General features: G+C 45.3%; 1 protein-coding gene across 2 annotated transcripts in view; it reads right to left on the reverse strand.

The window, feature by feature from the left end:
• EPN2 (epsin 2) overlaps positions 1–17099 on the reverse strand; it is a 41873-nt gene extending 24774 nt beyond the window's left edge. For both annotated transcript variants that reach the window (XM_030957966.1, XM_030957965.1), the window contains exon 1: positions 16970–17099. The gene's annotated coding sequence lies outside the window, so the exon portion shown is untranslated. The remainder of the gene's footprint in view (positions 1–16969) is intronic.
• Positions 17100–21917: the final 4818 nt, after the last annotated feature.

A 21917-nucleotide genomic window follows, 5' to 3' on the forward strand; every position in this document is an offset into this window, starting at 1 on the left:
CTTCCCTTTTCTCTCTCTTGCACCAAATCCAGCCATTTTTACACAACAGCACAGGAAAAATATTCCAAGTTTCTTAAGCTTTGCAAGTAAGAACAACCCAACCCTGCATCACTTCTGGAGTTGATTAAATGCAACACAAAGCTGTCAAGGCCTAAAAAAAAACAGAGCAAAGAGCCTTCATTCCCTCCCAATTACAGCCCACTAGGAAAGCAGGCACTTGGTTTTGGAGAAGAAACCAAAGGAAGAACTTCTTTGGAAGCTTTTCTAAGTCTGGAGGAGCACTTTGGAAAAACAATCCCAGAGCAAACACAGGAGAGAACACAGTGGGTAAAGAGAAACCAGCAATTTACACACTTCCAGGAAATTCAATAAAAATACAATTAAAAAAAAAAAAAACTTGTTCTGTAACAGACTCAAAACCCATCAATCCATCAACGCCGAGGGATTCTTCACTTTCAGATCTTTGAGTCCTGAAAATCAAGGCCGTTAATCAGAGAAATATTAAGATCTGTTTTTTCCTTTTCTTGATGGACATGTTTTCATCTTACTCTACTCATAGCCCATAAAAACCAACTCATTCTAAACCTCATCACAAACACCCAGGGGATGACAGGATGGAAAGCTGCTGGAGCTGCTGCTCCCCTCAGCAGAGCAGCTGTACCAAGGTTCAGGGTCCTGCCCTGGCACTGGGACTGACCCTCACCCAAGAGCTCTGGTTTTGTTCCTGCTTTACCCATTCTGCTCCCTCACCACACAATGGAAGCCTTCTCCTGGATTATTCCAAATCTTGCAGCACCACAAGAACTTCTTTTATCATTAAAACAGATCAAAAAGATAAACACCCCAACTGCATAAAAGAGGAAGAGTTTCTAATACATTCTAACATTCTTACACAGAAAGTTTAGATTTCTTTTTTTCAGTGAATTAACTTCTCACAACAAACAAGGAAGCACAATGCACTTGCAACTTCAGCAAAAATGTGAGTTTGCATTTTTAACAGCAGAGTTGCACAGAAAGCAGAAAGTGAGACCAGTTGATTAAAGCTGTTCCTGGTTAGCAGGAAAAAAGCTTGAGCAGATTTCTGTGAAAGTTAAACAGCTCAGTCTTGGGGAGCCTTCCTCATTATTGCTTTTGGTCCCTACAAGTCATTTTCTCTGATTTTGAAGTACCTGACATCTCCAAATGGCAAAGCAAACAGATGTGCAGACAAGAAGGTGAAGCTTACCTGTGTTACCAGGGCTAACCTGGAGGGAAACACCCAGTGCCCTTCTCCCTATTCCAGCAGCTCCATTACACAAATAATGAATTCTCCAGGTGCTTTCCTACACACAGTGTGCAGACAGCAGCAATTCTTGCCTCTCATCCTCATCTCTCCCACAAGAGATGAAGCTCAGTGAATGAAATCTGCATGAGGAAACATCTTTAACTTGCTGAGACTAACACAGAACCAAGGCCAAGCCACAAAGTCCTTCATAAACTCAGTTCAAAGCAAACAGCCCCACAAATCCACCTATAGACAGGCTTTCAGCAGAATCCATTCACACCTCTGGAATGTAAAACTCCAACCAGGATTTGTCTGCACTGATAAAATGCCCTTTGTATCAGCCTGAAGGTAAATATCTGCACAGCCCAGCTAAGCATGCACAGGAAATATATGAAAAGCTTTTAATATCAAACGTGGAAATTAACATTGAACATCAGGAGTTCAGCAGACATTTGCATAAAATTTTAATTAACGGTATTACAGACAACATACATCCTTAGATTAGACATTTACTGTAAGTCACATGCATGAGAAGGGAGGTTTGGAAAATAGTTATTAATTCAGTCAGTCTGTGATCTGTATCTGCAGAACATCAATCTGCATAAAAATATCCCAGCCTTGCTGCCTCCCCTCTCATGGGGAATACACAGAGATCTGCTCTCCCTGCGACCAGGCTGCCATGGCAGAGGCAGGTGATGCTCAGGGACCTGCATTCCAGGATAAATCAGGGAATTCTTGCCCATCTGCAGAGGATCAGGCTCAGAGAAGCGGCTGCCAGGTGCTGACTGAGGAATCTGACAGACAGACACCAACACCACACCTGCACACACAACCCCAGTCCCGACAAGAAGTCAGCTCCTATTTATGGCAAAGAAAAAGGATTCCCATTGCCTGACACTAAATTCACATCCTGCTTTTCCTGGGCTAGCTCATTGTGTGTCGAAATCCAAGCCCATCGTGTTTTAGGAACTCTCATTTTCCACAACCAGCTCAGATATCAGAAAAAACCCAAGCACAAACCTTCATATAAAAATCAGGAATATAATGCAGAAAAAAGCCATTTTTCTCATACTAAATCCACACTGCTAGACAGATTTTCCAACTTCACTAATTCTCTGATTTTTTCTTTCTTCATAAATTATTCTCAGAGAACAACTGGCTGACCAGAGTGTACCACTACCCTGCCTGGGATACAATATTCAACTGCAATCCCAAAACCAAACAGGAAAAGGGGCAACTGTGCATCGTGGCCACTTGGAGGAGAGCACTGAGAGAGAGAAGACATTTGGCACTACCCAGAAAAGCCAACAAGCAGAACACTTATTAGCTCTCTCTTGCTATTCTACAGCAGAGAAAACAGCAATTCATGGGAATAAAACAGCAAAATGAAGAGCTTGAAATTCCCATCAATGCCCTTCCTCAACCTTCAAAATTATTTAGGAAACGAGTTAGAAATACAGATTGGCAAAGGGTTTGGAGAACAGGGTTAACTCCAGATGAAAGGTTTCAGTTCCATTTTTCACAGCTTAAATGCTTGTCTTCAGTGTAATTTCTGAGGAGAGGAAATGGTTCAAAATTCAAAGTTTTGGAAGCTTTCCACTCCCTTTTACAAATGAGAGAACAAGGTCAGCTTTCACAGACAGCAGGTGGCCAAATTATTTCTTTATTTAAAGAGTTAATGCTGAAAGATAATTCTCCTTCAAATTTATGCATATTCATGAGTGCCAAGGTTTGATTCTGCACTGGTTTTACAGTCCTGTCTCAGCCTCACTGAGGGAAAGGAGCTCCAGCTTGAGCAGACTTTTAGCTGTAAAAGAGATTTACAGACACAAATCTGGTTCTGTTTCCTCCACAGCACCTTTTGTTACTCCTTGTCTCCTTCAATTCCCAGGATTTGAGCTCCATGGGGAGCTCATTTCTCAGAGTGGATGGGAAGGGGGGTGAGGAGCAAATCTCCAACCTGCCTCACACAGCAGCACCACCTGGCCACGTCCTTTGGGGACCTGCCAAGCCACAGCTGCTGGGGCTGTCACCCCCAGCTCCCCTGGCCTTTGAGGGGTTTTGTCACCCCCAGCTCCTCTGGTCCTTGTGGGGTTTTGTCACCCTCAGCTCCCTTGGCCTTTATGGGGTTTTGTCACCCTCAGCTCCCTTGGCCTTTATGAGGCTTTGTCACCCCAGCTCCATTGGCACTTATGGAGTTTTGTCACCCCAGCTCCCCTGGCCTTTGAGGGGCTTTGTCACCCCCAGCTCCACTGGGCCTTGCAGCTGGAATCATGGACAGGGGGGCTGGAAATGTGCTCTGAAGGGCTGGGAGAGGGGACAGCTCTGCCAGACCTGCAGATCACCACCACGACCCAAATCCGACCTGCACCAGGATCTAATTTTAGGATTACAAGCTTTGACAACAGCTCTTTAAAAATAACACATTCCTCCTTCTCCAGCCAGGTCAGGTGTCACCCACAGTGCCACCTGCACCGTGGGCATGTTTGTAGGCTTGGTGTGGTTTTACTGTAGTTGCTCACTTACTAATTTTTAAGAATATTTCATTATTTTTTTAAGAAGTTATTGATCAATCTAAATTGGCCGATTGGTTTTCTATGATAAGATAAGACTAAAACACTTTGGAGAGTATTAAGATTAAATTTAATACTGGTATTTAAGACTAAATACTTTGGAGAAATAGAACAATGAAAGATGCATTGCAGTAGGACCCACGAGGGGTAGTTTTATATTATTGGCTTTAAGGCATCTACAGCATGGTGTGGCTAAAGCTGATAGACCAAGAAACACTTATATTGCAATTAAAATACAATACAGTGTATTGTAATTAGGAAATAGTTAACTTCTGATTGTGATGGTGTGAATTATAACATCTGTATTGTCTCACCCTTCACATGAGGCTGAAAACCTCTCAGTTTCCCCATCTCTGGGTCAGGACAAGGGTATTGTCTGACATGGGCACATCTCAGTTCATGCTCCGTGCAGCAGGTGCGCAGTGAATATCAGAATATTGCAGAATTACACACCAGTGTGAGGTCAGGCCATTACACACTGAAGCAGAAATGCCAAATGCAAATTAATTCAACAGGGCAGTAAAAATACCTCCCCAAAGGAATTTGTTCTCTGGGGATTACCTGCTTCAAGGAAAGCATTTCATCTGTTTTCTCACAAATTGAGTAGAAAAAAAAAAGACCACCCAATGTGTGCCTTGACAACCTGAAAGAAATTCAGCTTACCAAATATACCTGAATTGTATTTTCAACTCAATTAAGGGCGGTAGGAGCTTCTCTCCTTTCACATTTTCCTTTTGGAAGGAAAGAGGATATCCAATACTCTTGCCAGAGGATGTGCCTCAGAATCTATTACTAATTAGAAAAGTCCAGCCTTGTCACTTAGGCTGTTATGGGGTGACAGGCACCTGCTCAGGCCCCACAGATCAGCCTGAACACAGGAAGAACTGCAAAAAATACACGAGCACAAAATGTCAGCTCCCTTCTTTAAGCCCCAGTGTTTTCCTACAGAACTGCAATATTTAAAATTCGTACTCGCCTAAATGTGTGCTCATGTATCAGACTCCATGTTTTGGGGATGTATTTTGGGAAGATACCTGCTACATAAAATCACCTGATCATTTCATTAACTAAATTGATTTTGCACTTTTATTAACATGAAGCAAACGTCGCCAAGTGCAATTTCTCCCATCCTCCTACACACACCAGACAAGAAACCACATTAATACACTCAGTAGGCCAGAGGCAATTGCTCACCATGACAAAGATTAGGGGGGAAAAACAGTTTAACTCTCCATGTTACTACTGGTAGAAGCTGAAGGATTAATACTTTTATTTTATGACACGGATTTCTAAGGAAAAGGATTGTTCAAGAAGTACAAGAAGCCAAGAAATACCTGTCCATACCTCCAAACACTATTTTTTCCATTTTAATTAATTGTGCTTCCTGCCAGCACAAACTACAAGCCTGCAAAGAAAACAGAGATTGATTTAATATCCTACTTACATTCATCAATGTCCACTCACGGCATAAAATTTCAAGTGCCTTCCCCTCACAGACACCAGATTTTGCACAATCATCTTGAAAAGTCACCACAATGTCTTAACTATCAGAGCAAACATCAGATTGCTTTAAACCTCAGAAATTCAGGTACATGAGCTGTCTGCTCATGAGATTGGAGTTGAGCAGAAAATCCTTCTCTGGGAGGGTGGGGAGGCTCTGGCACAGACTCCCAGAGAAAATGGGGCTGCTCCTGGATCCCTGGAAGTGTCCCAGGCCAGGTTGGATGGGGCTTGGAGCAGCCTGGGACAGGGGAAGGTGTCCCAGCCATGGCAGGGGTGGCACTGGATGGGCTTTAAGGTCCCTTCCAACCCAAACCACTGTGGGACTCTGTGAATAAATTGCTGTAAGATTGCAAAGTAGGAAACACATCCCAAAATCCTCCCTGCAGGAACCTTCTGGCCCAAGGCCAGGGTTCCAGAGCAGGATCTGCTGCTCAGAGGAGAAGTGAGGATGGGACTCCCCAGCTCCTGCCTCTCCACTCTGCCCCACACCAGAGCCACAGCTGGAACAGCTCCAGGGACTGATCGCACACATTGGGGCAGGCAGGGGGACAGGCAGGGCTGGGGCTGCTCACACACCACAACACCCAACCAATTAATGCCAAGGACACTCTAATTACTCTAAAGAACACCCCAAATAAGGGGAGCACCAGGCATTTCATCAGCAGTCTCCAGTTACAGCTCACCAGGCCAAGCTGCACCTGGGGAGCTCAAACTGGAGGTGAAGTTGACGGTTCAGGTTTGGGACTTGGCTCAGCAGGTGACTGCAAGGACTGCACACTGGGGTTCTGGGCAATCTCCTTTTCCTGCCTAGGGACAAAGCAATTTTACATTCCAGGAGGAAATTTAGTCCTTCACTCTCCAAATTACCAAATTTCATAAAATCTTAGCCCTGCCCTTTTCCCACCCCGATTTTAGCTCTGCCCTGCAACACCAAATGTTCAGCTTTCCCTCTGACTCCTCCATATCTCTCTCCTGTCTTTTCATACTGCACACACCAGAGTTTCCAAAATCCTTCCCAAACCAACCCACCTCTTCTCCCTCTTCCTCTCAGACGTGTCTAACGTGTCCAGCACCACCACCCTGGCAGGAGCAAGTCCACAGCACAGGTCCCAGCTGTGCCACCAGCAACCTGGATCTACACTGGATTCTGGTTCCCAAGAAACAGAACTCAAGAATATTGAATAATATAAAAATAATTCTCTTTGGTCAACTTCTGTGGTGCCCCAGCTCCTGATTCTGAGCTATATTTTTAAGTTCAGCTTTGATGGAAGTGAATCACTTAAAGATTTTTTTTAAATATCAGCATATTTGACAGAAGGACTTTGCCTCATTTTTCTGCTTCAAACTTTCCAATTCATTCATTCGTGCACAAAAAAGAGTCATCCTTGTTGTAATAAATAAAATATTTGTTATTATTGTATTATAATTTTGTTGATTTTTGTGGAATTATGAAAAAAAAATCTGGTTTGAAAACGCCAGTGAATCCCACCTTCTCCTATGCAGATATACAAGAATTTTCAGCTGTCAGCATAACAATTCTTCAAGTTTTCTGAATCCATCCTCCAGCAGTAAAATTCTACCTACTCTTTCATCTATTCTGGATATTTAGACGGAAAATTATTTGAGTGGGAGGCAGCTTGTTCGTTTCAAAGAGGATGACAAAGACTTGTTACTCAAAAGCATCTGTGCCTGTTCCTTCATTAAAGGTCATTTTCTTCCAGTCAGCTCTTGCAGAGAACATCTTCTACTCCTCAGCTCTGATACCCAGCAAGCAGCAACTGGATCATGGCCTTGGGACTCCAGATATCTCCTAAGGAACCCACATGGAAAAGGCAATACCTACCTCTGCTTCCAAAGCAGCTGATTGTGGCTTGGAATATATTGAATAAAATAAGAAATCCCTGGTGTAGCACTGCTCCTCTCAGTCCCTCCCAGAGCTGCCTGGTGATTATTGTTTTGACCACTGTATTCATGCAAGTCATTAAAAACATTCCCTTGTTAGATTTAGAAGCAGAACACAAAAGTGGCTTAAAAACTCACCCACTCCATTTTCTCATTATTTTTTTTTTTCAAGAGCTTTCCACCTAGTCCAAATGCACAGAAGAAATTGTGGCCCATTAACATCCATCAGGGAGCAGTAATGAATTCATCAACATTGCTCCAATCCGTGGGCACTGTGCTGAATCATTTGGTAACTACATCTGCAGCAGGAAGGGCTCACCCAACCCTCCCCACACTGCCAGCAGCCACCTCCCTGAAGAAGGAAAAATGAATGTATTGAGATCTCCCTCAGCTCTGGTATCCCTCTGCATGGGGTTGGTGGTACCTCTCCACACCAGGATTCCCAGAGCCATCAAATCCCCCTGGAGCTGCTCCCCCTGGACATGTCCCTCCCTTGCCAAGCCACCTGCAGGCTTGCAAGGAGCTTTCAGGGCTCTTTCTTTCTAGAAATGATACAAGGATTTGGGTTTTCCCCTGCTTTTTAATGTACACTGCAAAAATGTTAAGCCTTGAGTATTTAATTTGCAAAGAAAAAAAAAAACAAACAACCAAAACCCCTCCTCACCACATTACTGCAATCACACTCAACTGTGTGATTTTATTTTTGTGTCTATTTACAGACAAACTTCTTCCTCCAGCAAGAAGTCTTCCTAACAGTGAATGTTCTAAGCATAAGAAAAGCTTAAAAGCTACCAAAATCAGCCAGTCTTAAAAGAAAATAATTATCAAGTAACATGGAAGTTCAGCTGCCAAAAAAAAGCCCATACCTGTGGCTGGAGTACAACAGTATTAAGTTACTGCTCTCACAACAAAGGAAAAGTAATCTATTATTGAAAAAAAAAAATCAGCCTTAATGATATAAACAAAATTATCCTTAAATGTAGACTGGAAAGGACTCTGCCTGCTTTGCCTTGCCCAGGGATGCCAAGGCTGGTGGGCTCTGCAGTTTCCCTTCTCTCCAAGTCCTTTCCTTGTGTTTACACTCCCAGTTCTAATGGTGTCTCTAATTAACCCCACGAATAAATAGGGTTTGTTAAGGTAGCCCTTACAGAGCAAGCACAGCTAATTGAGGTCTCAGCACTCTGCTGCCTTAACCCAGAGGATGGCTCAGAACATACACTCACACATGTGTCTACATATCCTCAACTCCCACGGCTTAATTCAATTAATACTATTAAATCTTTAATGCTTGCCTTCAAAGGCTCTTCTTTAATTTTTAATAGCTCTCATAGGTGAACACGAATGTTTTAAGTCTTTCTGCTATATTTTAAATAAACTCCTCTTTTCTTGCCACTTTGATGTTTGCGTTTCTGACAAACCTCTGCTCTGTGAAGCTGTTGTGACTTTGTTTTGTGCGCAAGGATGACACTACAAGCTCCAAACGATATGTTAATCACCGAGCTGGAATCTGGGATTTTTTTAATTCCTCTTACCTGCCCTCTAGGCTGGGAGTTGGCACCAGAACAGCTTTCATCAAAACAATGAAACCCAGGAGGAGAGAAGAGGCAACTGGAGGGAGGGGGCTCTGATTTGCATCTGTTTAGCATGGAAGCGGCAGGCGGGGCTAAATTCTCTCTTACTCGGCTTTCCCATGGAAGGAGAGAATGCCAAAGTCACCGTATTTTATTTAAATACTTAAAATAGGAGTTTTGACAAAAGACTGGTCAAGCTGGATGGAAGAATAAGCCTTGTGGCATCTAAAGGCACATCCATTTCACACATTAATGGGCACTGAATGCGTTTTTAATTCTCCCCTTCCCTCACTCCAAATTACCTTGAGACCCCTTCCCCACCTTGCCTTGCCCTGTTTCTAAATTTTAAATTTGTGAGACAAGAGATAAAGCTTTGACAGAACATTTCAGGCCTTTCTGTAAAGCATAAACTACAACAAGAAACGAAAAAAAAAAAAAAAACAGCATAGACTTTCCTCCTCCTTTAAAGTTTATTTTTCTTCTAAATAAGAAAAAGAAAACCCTTCTTAAAATAAAACTAAAAATCAGCATTTCCAGGGACAGGAAAAGGCACTATAGTATTATATACACTATCCAAGCTGACACAAAAAAGAGGAGATTAAAAGCCTGGCTGGAAGCCAAGGCATCCAGACACAATTTTGCACAGAGCATAGAGAACAAAAGTGTTCCTGCATTCAGGATGTTGGAGCGTGTTTCCTGCACTCACACCTGAAAGCAAACAGCACTAAAATCCAGGGATCCCAGTCAGCCCCAGACCCACAGGTCCCTCACCCCTCAGAGTAAAGATGTGCTCACACTCTGCTTGATCCAGAGCATCTCCTGCAGAACAGACCCCCCCATAAAGCAAATTAAAAACAGAATCATAAAAGACAAGCTACAAAACTCTCCTGCTGTTCCTCACTCCTCAACATTTCAGCAGTTCCCATCACGCAGAGCACTCCCCAAAATTCCAAATCTCCAGCCATAAAACACGTCCTGACTTTTAAAGCCCATGTAAATACTCCTGGAGGCATCCTATGGTTGTGTTATGATGAAATTAAATATACACAGCCACTATTGGTTGGCAGACAGACACCAAAATGGCAATTGCAGCACTCAGTGTGTTTAAAGCAGCAGGCCAGGCAAAAGCAGATTATTCACTAGGTAGTCAAACGTAAAAAAGAGCCAGACATTTCAGTCTGTCTCAGTGTCTCACAAAGGGGTCAGCGATTTGTAAATTTTAAACACAACACTTAAGCAGTTTTGCAGACTAAAAATCCTTTGATGATTTACCTCGGTGCTTCTCTGCAATAAACCAGTTTAAAAGTGATTTTACTGTACTCGAGCTTTTATACTTCAGCTTCTCTACAAGAATTCTGAAAGCCAAGTCAAACCAATTATAAACATTCCTGTATTTTACTTCCTTATTAAAGCTTCCCAAGAGAACCAGTAAACATATAAACATAAATAGCTTTCAGAGGAGTCACCCAAGTACCAATAAAATCTTCAGAAAGCAGCAGCTTTGCTGAAAAAGTATGAAATACCACGATCATAGCCTGGTGCAAGGACAGTCATGCTGTTCTTGTGAGCAGCAGACAGAAATTTCTGCCTTAAAAATATGCACAAATTGAAAATATTCTCAAAAATCACAGTATTAAATATTGATTTCTGATCTGTATTTCTATACTCCTAAGAAAAGCAGTCTGTGTCACCTATGCTGATTATCTGAAAACATTCCAACAGAGGCATTATCTTGACTTTCTGAGAAACTCTTCTAAATTGGTAGACAAAGTTTAACTTCATGAACTCTGCTCAACAACAGCAGCAAAATATAGTAACACTTCTCATAGGTAATAAGCATTCCATCCTTAAAAAAAAAAATCACTGCAAGCAGCAGAACACTGCAAGAAGCAATCAAACCCCTGCAATAAGGCAGGATGGGCTCAGAAGGCAAATATTTCATTAGATAATACAACACAGGGGAGTTTGTGCTTTCCAGTGGTCATTAGAGAAAGAAGTTTTCATCAAATAATTAAATACCTGGGCAGGGGCATTTTAAAGATGCATCAGATCTTCCCTGGATGTGAATATTATGGGTAATGCCTGATCAGCAGCCTCTAACCAGACATTACCAGTCACAATCCAGCAATGGCACAAAATGGGAGGGTGTTTCTCTGATTGAGTGAATAATTAAAAATATTCAGGTTCTGTTTTTCAAGTAACAATTGCAGCGCTTTCCCTTACGTGCACCACGTGGCAGAGCACACTGTGCTTGACCATCCCCACCAGAGAACAGGCATGTTAGAACAGCTCTGCAGATAAGGATTAATTAATGATCTTCAATTCTGGCTGATTTCATAGGTTAGAGCAAACATCTCTGCCTTACTGCTGTTGTCACAAGCCTCATCCCTGTCCAAACAGAGCTGAAAGTCAGTAGAAAAGCAGCTTCAGCAGCAATTGGGTCAACAGATTTGGCTGAAGAAATCCTCATCACTAAAAAGAAAGAAATAAATAAAAATCAGAATGATAAAACTGAGGTGATGCTTGGGGTCTGCTCATCCCCACGAGGAACCTCCTGGAACAGAATTCCCACCTAGAGGGAAACGTGTCTGAGGGAATCTTTTGTGCTGCCATCTCAGGGGAGGAAGTTACCTTTAAAAAGATTTTGTTTGGTCTCTCCCTGAGGAATATCAGAACTGTCTGTATCAGTTCTTTCAGTGGGGTTTGTCCCACAAAAGGTTTTACTTGTGAACTGCACAGCTCTTACACCAGTGAGCAATTTACTCATGCGATTACTCCCAGTGGACTCAGAGGAACTGTGTGAGAAAGAAGGAGCTTTGCCAACCTAAAGGTTGCACAATCAGGGGGGAAAAAAACTTCAACCAAACCAGGGAGGGGGATAAATTGCAACTGACAAAAACTACAATCAAGAAATACTGGTGACAGATTGTTATTTAAGTACAAGGAAGTGATTTAAACAGGAGCAGTTGTAATAAGATTATACGATTCTCTATTAAGATTCTTAAAATGTCTTTGTTCTAGCAAAGCTCTGAGAAGAGCATTGCCCTTGCAAAGGTTCAGACACTACTAAATTGATGTTAAGTCTAGAAATTAATATGATTTGGGAGAATAAAGATAAAAATGTAAAAGAACATCCCAGACATCATTAGTACCCTGTCATCCATGCTGGTATTTTTCCCTAGCAGGGGTACCAGGTCTGTTGTAGCATTTCTTGATGGCAAAACTCAAACCCATTCAAGAGAAGTAGGGAGCTTGCTCTGCCTGGGTTTCTGCTTTTAAATAATGAAAACTCCCAGGTGGATTGTAGAAGCCATCACATGATGTAAGTGACATCTCCAGAAGGGCAGGGGAGTCTCTATGAGGTTATACTGGAGAGAGATTAAATCAGTGTCTGGCTGCTGAATTTTAGCCATGAGCCCCAGACTTCACCATGTATTTTAAGTAATCTGTTCTAAAACTCCAGCCCCCAAAATTGGCCATAACTCCTGCAATACTGAAAAGCAAACAAGGCAAGGGAGTCTTCAGATTTCTGTCTAGTAGGGTGAACATAAAACGTCTCTAACTAAGGTGTCTGGCATGGTTTTAAACTCATAAGTAGCTTTGAACTTTAAAAAAAAAAGATTTATTACTTAATTTGTACAAGTATTGTTCACTGAGTGCTGCATTCTGAGAAACAAAAAAGCCTCAAAGAGCCAGGTCTGTCCCAAGCCTGCAGAAGCAGCACAGAGGCTTCTCCTGCCTGGGCCACCCTCCAAACTCTCCTGGACCTCATGACCATTTAGGATTTATTGTATGGTGACATGAGAGGCTCAAACACTGCAAACAACATGGCTAAAACTGCTCTGGGAGGAGAGGCAGGAGCAGGGTGGAAGGAAAGGAAGGAGAAGGAGCAAGGTGGAAGGAAAAGCAGGATGAGGAGCAGGGTGGAAGGAAACTGCAGAGGTCTCACACACAAATTTCAGCTAATTACTCGAGGCAGCTCAGGGAGCTCCACTGATGACAGTGGAAGGAAATCTGTGCCTTGAAAACAATTTGTACAGATCTTGACAACAAAACAAGAGTGTGTTTGAGACTCCTTCACACTTCCCCCAGCCACCTCCAGCACAGAACACAGATAAGGGGAGCCTCCAAGGCGGAGCTGCAGCCAGGCCTGGGCTGGGACTGGTTTCACCCAGTCCCGGAGCAGAGGCAGCTGCACTCCCACTGCCAGTGGGGACCTGTCCGAGCCTGAGCTCTGCTACCCCACCTGCACAGAGCTGGATTTGGCAAGCCAAGGCACGGGAGGCGTGAACAGGCCAGGCCTGACCTTGAACACAAGCTCGAGGCCCCAGTTAGAGGCATTTATGTTAACAGCCCTGGGTGACAGGAAACAGAGAGACACACTATTAACAATTCATGTAACACAGGGTATTGGCTCTGCGATCAGTTCAAGTTCAGTTTTTGTAACAATACCAGAAAAATGAGCTGAAAATTATCTATGCAGAAGAAAAGCATCTCGCTAGCATAACTCAAAGTTATATTTCCATATAGAAAGGCACAATAGTGAATTACAAACTGAATTCTGCAGACATCCTCAGTGCCAGTGCAACCAACAAACACAAAGTACTTCTATACTGATTTTCCAATTAGTATCATCATTCATATAAACTTCACTATTAGGTATTTACATAGAACCCAATCTTGGTAACTTAAGCTACTCTCCTTAAACTGTGCTTACAACCACTGGTAGCCTACAGAAAACACCACAGAACCTTCTGACCCAACTACTTTGCCTATATCAATGGTCTGGAGCAGCATCATAAAATGAAGCAAACCCCAAATTTGGAAACCAGAGACAAAACTGGTATTTGTGAAATGATAAATAAAGAATACCAGTTTTCCTATAGCTTTCTACCTGCTGCACCACTCACTGAGAGGCTCAGCCCAACAGCCACTGAGTTCTAGATCCATCCTGAAGCCCAGAGTCTCTGCATTCACTCACATTCAACCATTCTGATTTCTTTCCCCATGCAGACCAGAAAAGCAGTCCTGTAACAACCAGCTAAAGTGATTAACTCAGGCTTTTCAGGGTCTGTTATTCAGCACAGCCCAGTCTGTACCAAACCTGCAGCACACCAACGCTAGCAGACCTACAATCAGCCCCGGCAGGTTTTATTCCAGAGGACAGCAATCCATGTTGTTCTCCTCCATGGAGTCTCCTGCCTTCTTAATGAGCAGCCAGGCTACTGAAACACACAAAAACCTGCTGTTCTTTGAAGCACTTAAGCCAGCAGGATGCTGGTAGGTTTCGATATTTTCCCTGCACAGATCAGAGCGAGGCGAAGTGGGAAAAGAACATTACAGGCATTCCTACAAAGCAGGCACATTTCATTTTCTATTAGCAACATCCCAAGGGACACTTTAGCACTCTGCAAATATGGCCCTGCAAGACTGGGAAGTTGCTTCCTGAGTACCAGTCATTAAAGAAAGGTATTAGAGTAACTTATATTCTTCTACACCAAGCAAAAGCCAGAGTCATTTCCCACGTAGGAGACCTAAGAAAAGCAAGATCAGGAACATCATAACTACTCTTTAATGTATTTCCCCTAAACTGATTATCATTTAATGATTGCTCTCTCTCTCTAAAGGAAAGAAAAAAAAAAAACAACCACAGAAACAAAACCCTGATTTCTGTATCAAGAGAGACTATCAGCATTTTTATGAAGTAACAAATTAGGCCTTTGGCATTTCCCAGCAGTGATCCAAGATTTGAGGCTTCTTAAAAGCTCCAAGTTTTAAAGCAATCAAATGGCTGACAGCTGGAACAAAACTAGCATGATTAACCAGTTATGTAAATAATGATGTGGTCAGTGCAAGCTGAATTCATTTCTGCTGCCTGCATTATACTGGACATCAGATGTTTATGAACTCTTCATTAAATGTGACTGTAGGAATAATGCAAGTAAAAACCAACACGAACATCACCAGCCAGGCTACCTGACAGTCAGGGGTCTCTCCTCTGGTCCTTCCACACCCATCAGGTAACTCATAAACAGCATTTTTTAACCCAAATATTACTCACCACTGCTTAGCTTCTACCTAGGAAAAAAGTCTGCTTTTTCTCAGGGGACAAGTCCACGGAGAGAGAATATTTATTTACAAGGGCTTGGAGTGACAGGCCAAAGAGGAACAGCTTCCCACTGCCAGAGAGCAGCACTGGATGGGATATTGGGCGGGAATTCCTCCCTGGGAGGGTGGGCAGGCCTTGGCACAGGTTCCCAGAGAAGCTGTGGCCACCCCTGGATCTCTGGAGGTCCCCAAGGCCAGGCTGGACCTTTTTTAGAAAGACCTGGGATGGTGGAAGGTGTCCCTGCCTTAGCAGGGTGGGACTGGATGAGCTTTGAGGTCCCATCCAACCCAACCCATTCTGGGATTCAAAGATCCTGTGAGTGCTGCCTTGCATTTCTTAAAGGCTGATAACAATTTCCATTCCTCAGCAGATGTAAAACTCAAGCTGCTGTGTCAGAGAGCTGTTGTGACACAGGTGTAATGTTGCAGAGTAACTCCATGGAATAGAGGAAGTTACAATCAGCACCCCCAAGTCAAACTTCCTCAAATGGAGCCCACAGTCAATTTGGCCTTATCAGAATCCGCCTTCAGGAATGCACACTCATGGGTCATTTCTGCTTGATAATTTTTGATAACATAGTTAAATATTTAATATGGGGAATATTATCTCTGAAATTCTGTCGAGCTAGTTTACCATTACTTGGAGTCTATAAAGGAAAATTTATCAAAAGTTTTGATTCCTCCCAATAAAACTCTACACTTGAGTTTGTTCAAAAATAACACATCTGAGAATCAGCCAAGACAAACATATTTAGAAGTAACTCCTAAACAGGCTGCATTTTGCTAAAGATACCATTAGAATATATTTCTGATTTTGAAAAATCATTCATCCCACATTTCACACCCCAACAATACCATTTCCTATGACCTTGTGTCTCACAAAACACAGCAACACACTGGAATTATGCAAGAGTTCTGTATTACCATAAAACACGTATTTCAGCGGAGAGAATAATAAAACTTAATCTCGTGGCCTGATTTGCATTTAGAACTCCTCAAGTCAGACTCTACAGCCCATAACATCTGCAACAGCTTCACAATCCTAACAAGTCTTTTAGGCCTCCTGTTGAAAATGGATGAGCATGTAGATAATTCAGGTTATTTTCTTAATAGATGAGAACAAGAAATATGTCCAACCACTGTGAATTTAAAATCTCACTTGGCTTTTCAGATCAGTGTCGATACCGTACTTGAGAAGGGGGAGGGGGAAGCATTACACACCCATAAAACTGAGACCGAACGCTACTAGTTTTAAAGCCTTAGAGCTTTAAATCTTAACATTAATATTTTAACATTTACATTAAAGCCTTACGGCTTTAAAATAGGGGACTTCCATTGCGGGCAGCCTGTGATAATTACTGTTTCAATATATTTCACAGCAATAATGTAATACAGCTCCCTGACTACCCAACCCTAATCTCTAGCATCACAGGTACTGCAGGTAAAAAATTTAAAAAAATATATATAAGTATGTATCGGTGAATATATATACAGGGAGAGAGAAAGAATATTACAGAACCACAGAAAATCACAGAATTATTAGGGTTGAAAGGGACCTCTGGAGATCATCTAGTCCAAGCCCCCTATATAAAACAGACCCTTAAAAATCATTAAAAGCATTAACACACATCTCCCAGACAACGATATCACTGAAAATACAACAAAATATCCCCCGCCCCGCCACGATGGAGGTGAACAACGCCGGGGCGAGGGTCGGACCGGGCGGAGCGGAGCCCCCCCCCCGCCCCAGCGCCGCCGCCGGGAGCCCCCCGAGCCCGCAGGCCCCGCCATCCCCCGCAGCCCCGGGAGGCCCATCGGGAGCCAGGCCCAAACCCGGGGCCGCGGGGGCCCGGCCCGTCCCCGCCGCCGCCCGCCCAGCCACCCACCGGCGACAACAAAGGCGACCGCGGCCCCGCGCCCTCCCCGCGGGGGACCCCCGGGGGCCCTTCCCGCGCCCACCCCGCGCCCCGCCGAGGGGAAAGGCGGCGCTGCGGGGGCCGCCCGCCCGTTCCCCCCCCCGTCCCGCAGCCCGCGGGAGCCGCGCTGACCTGCGGGCGCGGGGCGGGCGCGGTGTCCCGGTGTCCCGGTGCCCGGCGGCCGCGGGCTGCGCTTGACACCCACACGCACCATCCAACATGGCGGCGGCGGCCGCGGGGAGGCGGCGGAGGAGGCGGAACCGGCGGCCGCGCGCGGCCCCGAGGCGCGGCCGCGCTGAGGGCGGGGGGGACGCGGCGCTGCCCGTCCCCTCCTTCCCTCCCTTTTCCCCTCCTTCCCTCCCTCTTCCCTTCCTTCCCTCCCTCTTCGCTTCCTCCCTCCCTCCTGGCGCGGCTCCTCGCAGCCGGACCCGGCGCCAGTGCGGAGCGAGGCAGGATCGGCCCCCGGGGGACTTTGGATGGGAGAGCGCCTAGGGAGGGCCCTCAGTGCTCACAGCGTTCAGGAGTCCCCCAAAAACCTGGGTGAAATAATACCAAAAAAGTCTATCATTACAAAATAACTACATGTATGGGTCAGGGAACGCTTTAAGGGAGGGTGTGGGGCTGGGTCTGATGGAAGGAGGGCGCTTGGGGATCCCCCTCAGTGCTCACAGAGCCCAGGAGGAGCTGGGTTCAGGGCTAGAGATCCCCCAAAATCCAGGGACAAAAAATAGAAATGAATTCATATCAGTACAAAATGACCACATTTATGGATCAGGGTACACTTTATGGATCAGGCCTGGGGCTGCCTTTGATGGAAGGAGAAGGCTTGGGGAACACACTCCCCCTCCACGCTCACAGCACCCAGGAGAAACACATTTCAGGGGAGGGTTGCCCCCCAAAAGTCGAGGTCCACATCTGCTGTCAGCCCCCAAAGCAGAATCATAGAATGAATTAGTTTGGAAAAGACCTGAGAAGATCAGGTCCCAACTTGTGGCCAAACACCCCCTTGTCAACTAAACTATGGCACTGAGTGCCACATCCAGCCTTTCCTCAAACACCTCCAGGGCCAGTGACTCCTCCACATCCTTGGGCAGCCCACTCCAATAGTTATTCACTCTTTCTATGAGAGAATCCCTCCCAGTGTCCAACCTGAACCTCCCTGGCACAGCTCCCATTGCCTCACACAGCACAGATGCTCCCACTGCAGATGCCAGTATAAAATAACCACATTTATGGCTAAAGGAACACTTTATGGACACATTTGTGAATCAGGTCACCACGCTGGGTGATGAAGGGGAGCCCAGCAGGGACACAGGGGCACAAACGTGGCAGGAGGAGCCGGAGGGTCTGGGTGGGTCGGAGCACACGTCCTTCCCCTCAGGATAATGACTAAACCTGTGTCCGGCACACGGGCTGGAGGAGGGCTCTGCTCCCATTGTAGTCCTCCCTGAATATATTTGTTCCCATCTTAAAACCAGCAGACAATTCAAGGAAACGGGACATGGCTGCTCGGGAGACAGTCGGGATTGGTGCGGGCCAGGGGAGAAGCTGGAGAGCACAGCTCTGCTTGGATCTGCTGCTGGTTATTTAAAACCCCAATTCCTGGGGAATCGTGCCTTACAAAAGCATAGGAAAACAGAAATGTGGAGCAAAATCCAGTTTATGAGTCACTGCTTTTAAGTGAAAGGAAGGTCAGGCTGAGTGCTGCAAACTTCATCAAATCCCACAATGGTTTGGGAAGGGACCTTAAAAATCATCTCATTCCAAACCCTGACAGGGGCAGGGACACCTCCCACTGTCCCAAGTTGCTCCAAACCTGTCCAACCTGGCCTTGTAAACTTCCATGGATGGAGCATCCACCACTTAGAGCCCAGTCCTCCCTCCCATGGAGCCACTATGAAATCTGCCACAGATTTGAGGTTTAAATGCAGAAGAATGGGGACTGCAGTGAAATACCGGGTGAGCTGCATTAAAAGCAACTTGTTTAGAAATGCTGCACATTCCAATGCCTTGAACACCATCTGGGAGTTGGGAAGCTCCAAATCTTCCACAGCAAGCTGTGATTCTGGCTTAGCTGTTAACCTTGAGCTAGGCAGGATTAAATTCTGGGTGAAAAAAATAAGGGATCAGCACACATCTGATGGTATCAGCAGGAGCTGAAAGAATACTTCCCCCTTTTCTTCTTTGCAAGAAAACAGCAATGATGGAAACCCAATGTTTCTGTGCACGTTCATTAATCCTAATGATCAGGTGCTGACAGCTCTAAAGGAGGAGAAGAAAGCTCTTGGTTAAAATAAAATGGGAAGAACAGGATTGTTCCTGCTGCCTTCTCTCCTGCCTGTGTTCCTTCCAGCTCTGGGCAGACAGCTCTCCAGAGCAGGAGGCAGCTTCCTCTCCATTCCCAGCTCCATCCCAGGTGTCTGTCTACATCATTAAGTGTGCAAATCAGCAAACCCAGCAAAAACCTCCTGCAGCTGGCACATTTCCACAAAAAAAACCACTTCTCCATCAACCAGATCAAGCCCCTTTGTGCGTGTAAAACAAACCAGCCAAGTAAAATCACTTATTTTTTTATTATTATATCAGTGTTAATGCCTTAAAGTGCAGTGTTCCTGCTGCCCTGGGCAGTACATGACTGGTAGAGTTGCACCAGCAGAGCTCTGCCCAAGCTGCACAGGGATGTTCCCTCCTGGTGGCCCCTGAGCAGGCTCGTGGCAGTGGATTTATGTCTCTTGTTTCCTATTAGCAACAGGAGGTCACTGCATTTGTCCTGATATTAAAGGCACGAGCTGGTGCAGAACACTTCCCGCTGCAGCCCTGCCCCATCCTTCTCTGGAGCAGGCTGGACCTGGATCTTGACCTGAGCCATCTCTGATCCGTCCCAGCCCACACCATTTCAGCTGCGTTGGCAGAACCAGAGTCCAAGGCCACAATCTGCAGTCAGAGATGGGCACCAGGAGCCAGGAGCTGTGGCACCACCCTGATAACCAGCAGAGCAATCCACATGGAGAAGGCAGCTCACAGACTCCCAGGATATCCTCAGGATATGGAAGGGACTCACAAGGAGCATCAAATCCAACTCCTGCTCCTGCACAGGACAACACCAAGGATAGGAACACCTTTTACTAGACCAGGTTGAGCAGAGCAGCTGTGGCTGTCACATCCCTGGAAGTGTCCAAGGCCAGACTGGACAGGGCTTGGAGCAACCTGGGATAGTGGAAGGTGTCCTTGCCCATGGCAGGGGTGGAACTGGAGGGTTTTTGGGATCACTTCCAACCCAAACTGTTCTGTGATTCTGTGAATCCCATCGTGTCCCTGAGAGCATTGTCCAAACACTCCTGGAGTTCTGGCAGCCTTGATGCCATGACCATTCCCTGGGGAGCCTGTCCAGTGCCCCAGCACCCTCTGGGTGAAAACCCATTTCCTGATAACCTAAACTTTCCTGGCACAGCTTCACACCATGCCCTCAGGTCCTGTCACTGGTCACCAGAGACAAGCTGGTGGCAGTGGACCCAGTGAGTGGGAGCAGGCAAGGAGCAGGAGGATAAGGAGCAGGATAAGGAATGGGATGTCTGGAATGCAGGAAGCTCTTCCAGAGATGATGAGGAAGGCACATCCTCCTGCAGCTGCCCTCCCAACTAACCTGGGGAAGAGCAGCTGCCAGGGAGCCTCAGGAGGGCCTGTTCCACAGCCATAATGGGAATATCGCCCACGTGGGGCTGAGCACACCACTAATTAGCTAATGAGGTTGCTCCAAATGTCTGGCCACGGTGCAAGGGACAACAGGAGCAGCACTTGAAAAGCCCCAAACAGTGACAAGTGCATTTGTCCCTTGTCGCTGACCCCAGCCCCGCATTAACAAATAGGTCAGAACCAACGGTGCTTTGCAGTGATCTAATCCTCCTGCCATATGTCAGCTGCCTGAAAAAACACTGCCCAGAGAACGCCCCAAAGCTCTGCAGAAATCCCAAGGAAAACTCGATAAATATATCCCTGCCGTTTGAAATTTGATTTCCTCACTCTATTGTTCCTCATTTCCTGAGAGCTGGCTTGGTGGATCGCATTTTCTGCTTCTGTCTCCAGTGCTTGTAAGCAAACAAGACTGAATCTCATTATCCTGATGCATGGCCCTGGCTGTGTGCAATCCAATCTCTAAATCACAGTCATTTTGCTCCATTACTGATTTTCCTTCCCACTCCTAACCTGCAGGTCTTCAGAGGAATCAATGCAGAAATAGAGACGAGCATCATCTGATGAAGGTGTGTTTAATGTTCAGCTCTTCAGCCTGGATTAAACAGCCGAGTGAGGAACTGCCTGCTTGGGCACCCTCCACTCCAGTGGCAGCTGGAGCTTCCCAGCCTTCCCGGGAAGCCACATGCTTCCACATGGGGTAAATGGGGACTTCAGTCCCTAAGAGCCCAACTGGGGAAATCTGCTAATTAAATAGTCTGGGCAAACACAATCATCATTGTCCTTAGAGCCAAAGCAGCGAGATGTTTCTCAACAAGCACAGACCCTCCCCGGAATTTTCTGAGCTGTCTGCGTGTTGCTGACAGTTATAGAGAATATATTCAGATTATACAACTTGATGTTCACCCCGGGTTATTCTCTCCTGGATTCATGAATATTTCATTGAAATATGCAAAGTCTGAGTTACAGTCTTGTCTGCTTCAATCAGACACAGGGATCCACGGGGTCTGCAGCCCTTCCACACTTCCAGGGTTTGTCTACAAAGCGAGGAGAACCAAAATAAGAGTTTAGCTCCCATCATATTTAGCCTGGCTTCTTCAAACATCTTTAAATAAGGGAGAAAAGCAGAAGGATGGGAGAGTAGAGCCCAGTGAGCCTGTGCCTAAGTTCAGCTGGAAGCAACCCAAGCTAATCAGAACAGAGCCAGCAGGAGGGGGTTCGTTCCCTTCGTGATGCAGACAAACTTGTAGAACTGTTTCCAATGCAAATATTCCTTTTGACAAGTTCAAAATTAATACACCTCTAATATGGGTATTCAAACCAGACCTTTTCTGAACACGTTGGCAGATTCATGAAAAGAGAAGGGAGAATGCAAGCCCAGCACATTCTG

Source organism: Camarhynchus parvulus, chromosome 14, assembly GCF_901933205.1.
Source record: "Camarhynchus parvulus chromosome 14, STF_HiC, whole genome shotgun sequence".
NCBI classification, from domain to species: domain Eukaryota; kingdom Metazoa; phylum Chordata; class Aves; order Passeriformes; family Thraupidae; genus Camarhynchus; species Camarhynchus parvulus.